The following is an 11,898-nucleotide window of genomic DNA, read 5'->3' on the forward strand; positions in this document are numbered from 1 at the left end:
AAATTATATGTTTGCAAAGTGGTATTGAGGTAAGGTAAATTATAAATTAAGTATTTAAATTGTTTATAGGATCATACATATAATAGAAACTTTTTGTAGTAGATGTCCCTGAAGATGGCCGGATTGGCCGAAACGTTGGACGAATAAAAGAAATAAAGTTTTGAGACTATAATTGGATAGTATTTGAGTTATTTATTAAATAATTATTTCATTTATAATTATAATCCCATCTACTACATTAAAAAAAATGTATACATACTCATGAAAGGTCAGGAATGGTGTACTTTGTAAGAAAGAATACTGTTACTAGACCTACAATTGTGCAAGGAGGTGATTTTGTTCAGAATCACGGTCGGCCACCAGATCTCTACCCAATTATGGGTATCCCCTTTATGAGGCTGAGTGGACTCTGGAGGGCTCCCGAACCCACAGGGCTGACTCAAGTGTACAGTAAAACATAAAATAACTTGTACATATGTATACAAAGCTGTAACTAAAAAATAATAACAGTTCTGTAGTTTTTAACTTGAAATCAAGATGTTCTCGTTCTATTGAAACAAAATTATGTTTTGTTTTTTTTCAATAAATTTGTTATGCAATTAAACGTGGTGCCCTGAGTAGACCAACCTCCCCCATGTTGTCCTAACTCATTGGAAAGCTGGGAGCAAAATTTAAAATAAGTCTAAGATTTTTAGAATATAAAAACTCTTTCAATAATATTTTACCACAATTTTCTCAGTTTGAATTCGTAAATTCTCAGTTTGTAATTCCGCACCTTAGCGGATTTTAAAAGTATTGTGTACGACACTAAAAACTTATTTAAACAATGCGACAAGTTAGAATAAAAATAATGCGCCGGAAAAAAAATCACGTTTTTATGAGCTTGTTCTCAATACTTAGCTCAAGGTTAATTACAACCCGTGAAATTCTTCAATGTTTAGAGTATTCCTAAAGATATTAAATTGTCTCATTAGACAATCGTGTTTTTCTTAGGGACATGTCCCAGAATAAGTTATTTTCATCCATGTATTTAGTTTTTGAGGTAAATCTTGCAGAACCACGTTTGTACTTTAGGCAATTAAAGTAATCGTCTACCATATTCCCTCCCTTTAAGTTTATTTCAAGCTCCATTTCCTTGATTGGCCAATTATTACCATGTAACAACAAACAAGAACATTCCAAAAGGGAAATAAAGAAATATGAGATAAAGCTAAAAGTTCGAATCATCCTCTATATAACCTGGTTATCCAGAATTCAGATTAAAAAGACATTGCCCCAATACATGAAATTTTCTAATCCATTAGTAAAACAAGTATGGCAAATTAAGCGGGTGTGTTATTCTCAAAGATGTTTTCAGTTGATGTTCGCTGATGAAAATTTAAATTCTAAATGCAAAGCAAACAAATAAATCCAAGAAAGATAAATAATTAATAAAATTGTGTTTTTAAATTACATGTTACAATAAGTTGGGGAAAAATTCGATTAATTTGAAATACAAAATATTTATTTTTTAATTTTTTTTTTTTTACATTTAGTATCTTATCTCATAATGCCCGATATGTCTAGACCGTCTCGTCATTGAGATAGTCATTAAGTTAGTTAATATCGTTCATTATCGATATAAATTATGAGGTATAAGCAAGGTTTAGAAATAATTATTGCCTTGTCGACAAAAACCCAACGTACTCTATTACTCAGGTAGTCGAAGATTAGGATAAATGAAAAAAAAATATGATATTTTCATCCCATAAAAACTTCCTTTTTTCTAAATACTATCCTAATGTTAGGAATGTTATCAGAAGGTATTATATGATACCACTTAAACTATATCCTTTGGGTGCGAAGAGGAAAAATGCACAGGGATTTTTGAGTCTCACTTATCATCTTAGAGTTATTAGTTATGGGTCTAGAGATATATTTTTTCAAAAATCCAACATTTTATACAACTAGAAATTAACATTTTGTGAGTTTATTTCGTCAAATATCATAAAAGCTACTACTCCTACAAAGATAAACATTATTAACTATTTTATAGTAAATTTAACTAGCTTTAATTTGAGCGCTGGCAGATATTGGTACGTCCAATGGTTTCTGAAATAAAGTTTTTCATAAATCAAATTTATTGTCCGAACAACTATAAATCAATTTATTTTAGCAAATATCATGAAAAATACTGTTCCTACGAAGGTAAAGGTCAGAAGCTTCTTTATAGTCCATTAAACTAGCTTTAATTTGAGTGCTAATATAAATCTGTACGTCACATAGTTCCTGAAATATATATTTCTCAAAATAAATTAACTACTAATCTTTCAGTAGATTTTTAAGAAATTTTGCTTTTTAAAAAGCTATATCTCGAGAACTATTAGACGTAAATATCTCTTTTAGGACTAATATTTAAGCAGATTTACTCTTCTTTAAATAATGATCTCTTAGATTTTCTAGTGTTGTTGTTCTTAACGTTTTGAAACAGCCGTCATATTTTATTCCCCCAATCTATATTTGGCAGACTCATCAATTTTGACTATTAACCATACATAGTTCTAATTAAAGCAATCAAAAATTGCGGTGAAATAACTGCCTTTTTTTCTTCCCGGCTCTTGTTCTGCCTATGGTATTTTTGACAGATTCGATTGTGTAATCGCATGTGTAATACTACAAACTACATAATATAGCCTCTAACTCTAATTTTTTAATTATTTTATGATTAGGTATTACTGGTTGTTGAAACTTTTAACAGTCAAAGCTTTGTGCAGAGGGCACCCGAATTTCCTCCTACTCTCTCCCTGACAAAACAAAGAAAGCAACAAAATCTGTTCACGTGTTCAAGAGAGCAAAGACCTGTTTCTTTGCTCTCTTGAACAGGTGAACATGACCGAAAAAGCCTCATTCCGCTAAATGTAAAGTTATTTACAAAACCGGCTACTAATTCCAACACCTTCGTTCTACCGATAGTTGTGAGGAATGTAAATAGAGATAAGAAAATAAAACATCCCAGATATGTTTAATGAAATAAATAAACTTGAAAGGTACCAGACAATATAGCAGATATTTTTTATTTCGCCATTTAAATCGTCACAATACAATTTATTTTAAAAACAACTCGACCAATTGGGTACAAATTTAGAGGAAATTTGAGGATATTGTGTCGTCAAGTTGTGGTATAAATTTCATGAAATTCCATCTAAGACTTTTCTTTCATTAGGAACAAAAGTATTTTCCTTGAAGGCATGTTTTAAACTCGGCTTATTCCATACATTTTATTTTAAAAACGACTCGTAAAAAATTACTACTTTAATTTAAATCAAAACTAAAAAATAATTAAAAATGGAAATCAATAAAATTTATTCTTAAACCTTGAAATATAGGTAAGTATCAACCTATACACCAGAAATATGTTGGTACTTGGGTTCTTTTTTTAAAAATTAAATATCTCTGATATTTGTTTTTTTAATTAATCAAATTTATTTCATTGTTATTATTATTATTACAGTGTGTTTTGAAATCATACAAAATTTAACAAATATATTTTTAGCTATAGTCGGTAATCTTTCGTTCTTTAATGTTGGTGATACATGAACTTATTTATTCAAACTCTAAAGTCTTGATCGAAATGGTCAAACTTATTCAATTCAAAACCTTCTAGTATTTTTTTACTAAATCCTCTTCATAAATATTTATTTACAAAAATTATTAATATAATTTAACATAATACATATTCTAAGTACAATTTTTTTTCAGCGTTTTAACCAATTCGAGACAGCACTTATTTTTGGAGACCATCCACAGAATCCAAAACATTTTTTTGGTTTATATTTGCCATTTTTGATTTTTAAAAAAAATTTACAATAGAAATTAGTCACTTTGTAAACTCCCTTTGTACAAATAAGATGATTGCACGCCCGTGTGTGCAATATAAAATAAAACAAAAACACATTATTAAATTAACAACATTTATTTAAAAAATAGTCGGGTAACACGAAATCCTTATTTTAGGTTCATTAATGAAGAAAGGAATGTAATGAAATAAATAAAAATAAAAGGATATAAACATAAATTTTAAGAAGCAGTATAAGATAATGATTTTTTCTGGAAGGATTACCCTTACTTTTGTTATACAGAACGATAACCCTTGAAACAATCACCCAAACATAATCCAACATGAAACCAACATCAAATTTAATTTTTACCCACTTCTAGGATAATTTTTATTTTGTACCAGTCTTGTTCTAACGGCCGTTTCTTCCATACCAACTGATAATTTCAATCCAAGATCATTGCACATTGCAATTGGTCTCGAATGGGTTAAGGGATGGAGTCTGCTGCATGCGGTGTTACAATTTAAAAAACGTTCTTCAACAGGTTTCTCGACGTGGAGCACACAAAGTGGACACGAGGAGAAAGTTAATACAAAGCAAGTGAAACTTGCTCAGGAGACGCATTGCACCATCATTAAATATCTTCCACACATATACAAGTCAATGGGAAACATCAATTGGAATTTCATTAATTAATTTTAATTACATGTGCATTCTACACATATCAGTATTCTTGCAACTATTTACGTAACTAAGTTTCTTAAATCGCATACATAATTAGAAAACATTTTTCCTTCACTGCACCAGAGTAAACAATTCTTAGGGCCTGTTGGTCAGTTATTGTAAAAATTATCCTATTATACTATAATCCTAGATTAATCTTCACGACTGTATCAGATTTGAAAATCAGTAGGAAATCTTTATTTTGAAGGAGATAAGTCCTGGGTGATGGCCAAGATTAATATATAAAAATGTATGTGATGGTAATGGTATGATGACTATAAAGATGGTCCTGGTGTCTGTTGACAAAGAAATAAAAAATAGTAGAAAAACTATTTATTTGTAACCAATATTTCGTTCCTCTTTGCAGGGCTTCTTCGGGGCTGAATAATCTAGTAACTAATAATATCCTAATAAGTGGTGTAATAGTTTGTTTTTTATTATAGATTTTATCATATTTGATTTTTATTTTATTCACTATTAGTTTTACTGATTAATTTCTACTGATTAAGTTGTAATCAAACTTCTGAGAATGGAGTAAAACTCTATAACGTCGAGGTGTCGACTTTTTGTTAAAATGTTTTTCGAATAAAACATTTAATAAGGAAAATGAGTGGATTTTCAATTGCTATTACTTATACATATATATATTTTTTTTTTGTGTCTTTGTTTGTTTAACTTTTCTCTTATTATTATTACATATCGAGTTTGATTTTCTTTTTCTACCCTAATATGAGGATTCAATCCACTCATCTCTTTTCTCTCTTTTTTTTTTTTTACAGTTTTGAGGATTTTGAAAAGAAACTCTCACTTCTATTAGCTCCTAGTTGTGGTAAAGTCTCAGCAACCTCTTCCAGTTTATTAAGGTAATATTTTTTTTTTTTTTTTATTATCTTCATTGGAATTTACAACTGTATATAATTATACATTTAGTAAATTTGATGAATGTTATTACAGAGTGATACAGGCGTATAGAGTAACTGCCCATTGGTAGCACTCTAATGAAGTTTTACATTAGCAGGTCTCGTAGCCATCTTCTTTTCAGGCGCCTCGGAGGATTGTCAGGAATGGAAGAGGAAGCGAGGCTAGAAACAAGTGGGTTTGGATGGTTAGGTCGTTTATAATGGAATGAGTGATATGTGGTTCGGGCTAGATCGGTTACATGTGGAACATTAAGGTTTTAAGGTAATATAATGAGGTTTTTCAAATAACAAGTCTCAAAGAGAATTTAATTTTAAAACGATTTTGTACAAGTGGTTTTTCCAACCCGACCTGACCTCAATGTGTAATTCACAGAAGACCTTAATCATTTTTTTACGAGTTCAAATAATTTATCGGCAAGTTGGGCGGATTTTCTTATTTTTTATTTTTAGCTCTCCCTTGTACTTTTGGGCATTCCTGATGTACAAGGGGTTACCTTACGGGTTACCAACATATTCTTACCAGAATGACAAGGTCGAGTTAAAAAGTCGAAATAAAAACCAACTCAGGGTTGTTAATAAGGTTGCCTCTTAACACATAGAGTTGAATATCGAATGAATAATAAAGTTCTTAGAGAATTTAATTTTCCGTGAGAATCCACGACCAGTCTAGTATTCTCAAATGCCTGTCATGATGATTGATTCTCAATTGTGATGAAGAACTCAATTATGATGGAAAAACGTGACTCTCAAATGATTTTTTTTTTTAAGTTAAATCGATATTCTACAAGCTTTTCATGCAAATCTTCAAAAACTATAAAAATAGTTGCAGTTTGAGTTTTAGAATTTGAATCTCCACGAGAATCCTTCATTGAAAATACCCGTATCCATTAGAAATTTTAATGATTAGTGCATTGGATAAGTAATGGAAGGGGTCACCAAATCAACTTCCTCACATAAAGGACTTTCACTCACTATAACTAAAACCTACCCAAGTTTCATTCCGGAAGTATCAAAACACTAGAAAAAAAGAAGAGAGAGTCAATTTATATCATTATTATAATTTATACATAATGTAAGTTCACAGTTGAAAAATTGACGTTGTCTTATTCCTCTTAAAATTACAACGCACTAGCCATCTTCAAAAAACGAAATATTATTATACTATTTTTTGTTTTTCTAACACCTAAAAAACATCGGTCTGAGAGAAAATATGTGGGTTGCTTTCTTTCAATAATTGAAACTATCCAGTTTTCGAGACCAGACGAATTTACTAAAGACGTACTAAAACTTGAAAGGAAGATAGTATAAACTCAGAGATACAACGTTGTAAAAAATGTTTTTAAATGCATTTCTCTCTTGTTTGCGCTTATAGTAGGTGAATGTTAAAATTATTTCCAAAAAAATTAAACTTCGACTTAAACTTTAGCTAATATATATTAGAAAACTTCAATTAACTATACAAGTATATTAAATGAATATATATTTATTTTTTGTAGAAAACCCTTTTATTTTTATAATTACTTTTAAAGAAATACTTATCTAAACTAAATATAAGAAAAATTAAACTTGAGTGTAAAGAAACACATTACAATTACAAGTCATTTTCCCATGATTTCATTCTGTTATTTTCAGAATGAATCTGAACAATCAAAGAAATGAGAGAGAATCAATATCATAGGTCGTTTGGGAACGAGTTCCGTACGCTCAAGGTTTTCTTGTTTTTACAAAAGGCAACTATGACTTCTAATGACTTAATAAGCAGTAATTTTAATAATTACGCATGGAAATAATATACACTTTGTTTCTCAGCTATTATTTTAATAAAACAACCTATTCCTTCATGGGTTCAATTCATTTTCGAAACTGAGTCTTCTGTGGTAAAAATAGATAAAGAAAAACATATTCTTCAAAAACGAACAAAAGGAAAGAAAAAATATATAAATAAATAAATAAAAAGTTCTATATGTTAAACGTATGTTAAAAAGGTTTTGAGAAATGCCTACATGAAATAAGAGGCTCTGTCATCAAAAGGCGATGACGACAATTTAATAAACTCTGAACAATTAAGCCTCGAAAATTAATGATAATTATGGTCCGATAATTCACACATTTAAGAACAACTGAATTTTTATGACTCGTCAAGCTTTGAATCGTTTTTCTCGTATTCTCAAGCTTTGAAAATTGTATAACGTTTTATACATATTTTTATTCATAACTTTATAATTTGTTATTTCGTTTTATTATATTTTCTTTATGAGATATCAATTATCTCTCAACCAAAGCAAATTTGTATAACGTTATCTCCTAAAAATTGACTATCTGTAAAATTTAATCAACTTTTTTTAATTATTGAAAACATCTTTTTATTTTAATTAAATCTTGTTCATTAATAACTTTTAATATGTGGTTTCTATTGTAATTTTTCTTTAATATGTCCTATCTGTTGTAAGTACTATTGTATTATTAATTGTACTGAGTCTGTACTATTGTTTTTCAGCCTGATTGGTAAAAATGTTATTTGAATCTTAGATCTAATCGTTCAAAGTTGGTTCAATCTCGAAATTGGCCAACTTACTACCAATGCTTACATTAACTTCTTCAATTACAACAGGCTTTCTTGATATTTCAGTCTATTAACAACATTAAGCTCCACATTCAATAACTGCCAAAGAGCCGATGTTCGTATCTACCGACATAACAGTTTTACAGCTTTCAACTAAACAGACAGTTTACCAATCGTTATCATACTACCAGTTCTGGCTCAACAAAAAAAACTAATGAGGCGATTTTTTTAAAAGAAATAATAATAGCAGCATCAATTGTTATTTCAGAACTGGCACAGTAAATGATTCCCTGAAAGCCGATGGTACTGTACTATATGAGCTGATTTTTCTAAGTAAACAGGAAGTCAAGCAAATAACAATAGATCTTGCTACGGCTGGAAACAATTAAATTCACCCGTGAATATTCAACTAAGCCTCCGAGAATCGATTTGTCTTCATGGGTTTAATTTATATGCTGCATATGATATAGAGCAGTGATTCTCAAATTTTGTTCACGGAAGCCCTCATCCTATAAATAACTAAGGTAACTGACACTTGCATAAACATGACTATGAATTAAATAGGTTGTCCCCGAACTCTCTGAAACTATTTAGTAAATATTATTCCTTGGATCAAAACAACCATATTTCTTTTTTTTTTAAGGGTGTTCGTTGTTTACTAAAAACAGTTGAAATAAAAAAAAAGCTTCAAACTAGTTTGTTCGTTCAAGAATCTGCATAAAAATCATTAGATTTTGGAAACACGTTTCAATATGGCAGCTGAAAAACATGAGATTCGTTGTAATTTTAAACTTAATCTTTAATTATCTGAAAATGGAACGGAAGTTTTAAAATTTAATTTGACTTTACTCAATACCTCAATAATTGGTTAAAAAATAACTCAGATTTAGGACTTTGATGTTATAAAACACAGATTACTAGCCATTTACGACAACAATACCCCAATATTTTAGTTATTAATTAGTACAGAAAAAAAGACCCCCCTTCCAAAAAAAAAAAAATTGATACAATAATGAAACTTCGTTTATAGCTTAGTATAGTAGAAAAGACTGATATCTGCCCAAATTTCAGGGAGGCAACTATGAAGGACAAAATGGGAGATTGGATATTAAATTTGCGTAACACATATTGAGTAAGGAATCATATGTCATAGTTTTTATCTTTTTGAATTGAACGTGAACACTCACATGAAGATAGAGTCAATATTTTAAACATTGTGCACGATTTTAGGTGACTAACAGAAAAATTACAATACTTTGTTATATGATGTTATTTCAGTACAAATAAATAAATGATTGTACCTAGTACGAGGGATTTTGTCCTCAAGATTAGTAGGGAGTGGTATTCATCCTCTCCAATATTTTGAAAACCCAAAATATAGTAACAGTTGGGATATTATATATATTATGGGATATAGACTTTACTCACTATTATTTTAGAGGCTACTTCTAATACCGAAAATTCTGGTCAAACTTAAAGAGATCATTATGCCAAATATTATTTGTAAATGCTCTTTAATATGAGAAATTAATGCTAGGGATTAATTTTCCTAAAACTTTCTGGAGGAAAGGAAAGTTAAGTTAAGCTTTTGATAAATCCAGTTCTTGTTCCTTCTTCAAATGTATTTTGTACCAACATTTCTGTCTATTACTAAATTGATAGTACTTAAATTGTACTACTTCATTGACAGTAGATACTGTTAGTGAGTATATATTGTACAGATTGAAAGTGTTAATGAACCCATGTAATTTCCTACGTTTAAATACATGAAAAGAAATTACAAAAGTTAAGATTAATTAATTTTGGTTATGCTAATGTCTTTAATGATCGAGCGAATGATTTTCTAGTAAAAAATGGTAGCTGAATTTACAATGTGACAACAAAACATTATAATTAACAAAATATTGTGATTTTTTAGTTAGTCATCTAAAATCGGCAACAACTTTTAAAATGTTGGCTCTATCTTCATATGAGTGGTTTCGTTATATTAAAAAAAATAAAAACTATAAAATCTAATTCCCGAAAACTAATCATACTTTATTCAACTTATTTTGAACAAATTATTCTTATTATTAAATTATTATTATTCTTCAAATATCCTGCCCCATTTTGAGTCCTCCTCCCATCTTGTCCCCTCGAAATTTGGGCGAACTCAGCAGAACTCGGTTCTTACAACAACCAACAGGAAGTTATAATAATTTATATAATTATAAGTTATAATTAAACTTTCATTAATGTATACATTTTTTGTTTATTTTATACATTTTCCTGCAATAAATCTTTCTGTTAAGTGATATGTCAAATGGAAATATTGACAGCATCTGCTTCAATATTTTGAATATTTGAAAACTTACAATATACTTTCATACTTCAACTTTTATACTTCCCACAATTTTAGTACCATCTTTTTACCATTTGGCCATTATGCATGCATAAGAACATTGTTGAAGAGGAAACACATTCAAATTAATTTCTGATTCAAGGATTTTTTTTAAAAAGTTTTCAAGAGTAACATCACTCACCTCATTCTGTTGATATTGTTCTGGAGTAATGTACAAAATAAATTGAATGGCACTTTTTATAGAAAAAAATGTCATATCTTGTCACCATGACATATAGCCTATAAAAATAAAGAATATATTTTTAAATAAAAAAATGGGTAATTAATAAACCAAGATAATTCTGACATTTAATATAAAAAAATTGATTGGTAACAAATACTGTATGAAAATACATCAAGAAATATAATACATATCTGTTGGATTGTATAATAATACATCAATATATCACAGTTATTAAATTCAAATTCAATTGATACAATAATTTTATAGATGAAATTTAAAACCAAAACTATCTGCTACTTCATAATTTTTTCCAATATAAACTGTTGTACAATGGTTTTAAATACAATTAAATTTGTTATGATTAGTTTTTGCTTTCCTTATTGACTATTACCTCCAATAGAAACTTGTTATATAACAATTATAAAGAGGAAAATTTAGTTTTTCACAATTTTTGTAGGATAAAACTAAAATTTCAAATAATATAATTTTTTGTTTTTATCAAAAACTTAAATTTAAAGAACAAGAAGAATAACTATAGGTTATTTGTATTATAATTAGATTTTTGGAAGCATTATAATGTAACGGAAAGGAAGCTGTATATAAATTAACTAATAAATATTCGTAAATATAGTCTAAAATAACAGTAGAACTACAATTTCTTTGGTCTCATAATTAACATAAATTTTTGATAAAGTGTTTTTAGGAAGACAATGAACCAATACTGATAAAGCATAAAGCAATCAACTCAATACTCAAACATTTTACACAAAAAAGGTTTGATTTTATTTAGAATTGGGCTTATCCCTAAGATAAAACCATAGACAGTGGTTACTAAAAACCTTTTTTAAACAGATGTGCACCACTATTTACGCATCAACATGAAGTCCAGATATAAAGTATAGCAAAATGTCAACGGGCTAAGTTGTAAAAATGAATAAAGAGGAGCCTAATTTAATTATAATAGTAATAAGAATTAATATTAGTGACCAGAAATTTAACTAATTAATTAATATAAATTAACTTATCACCACATAGAATGTAAGCAGTTATAAGTGGAAAAGATGAAAACATTCAGGCAATACAAAATTAATTTTTTATGGAAAAGGAAATAGGAAAAAAGTTAGTTTATTTAATCAATAGTTTTTTGGATTATAATCTAATCTTTTTCTTAAGGATATCTTTCTTAAGGAGCAATTTTTTAGGATCACAGTGTACACAAGTTGATCACAAAGTGAAATTTTTATAGAATTTTGTAGCTAAAATCAAAATTATTTAAATAATTTAATATAAAATATTATAAGAGTTACTTTAAG

At 28.7% G+C, this 11,898-nt stretch overlaps 1 protein-coding gene across 1 annotated transcript in view; it reads right to left on the reverse strand.

Annotated features, from left to right (window-relative positions):
* Positions 1-11,898, reverse strand: part of LOC106679206 (digestive cysteine proteinase 1) — a 401,586-nt gene that overhangs the window by 246,225 nt on the left and 143,463 nt on the right. The gene's annotated exons all lie outside the window — the stretch shown is intronic.

The sequence above is a fragment of the Halyomorpha halys genome, unplaced genomic scaffold (assembly GCF_000696795.3).
Source record: "Halyomorpha halys isolate HHAL.00 unplaced genomic scaffold, Hhal_1.1 Scaffold184.1, whole genome shotgun sequence".
NCBI lineage: Eukaryota > Metazoa > Arthropoda > Insecta > Hemiptera > Pentatomidae > Halyomorpha > Halyomorpha halys.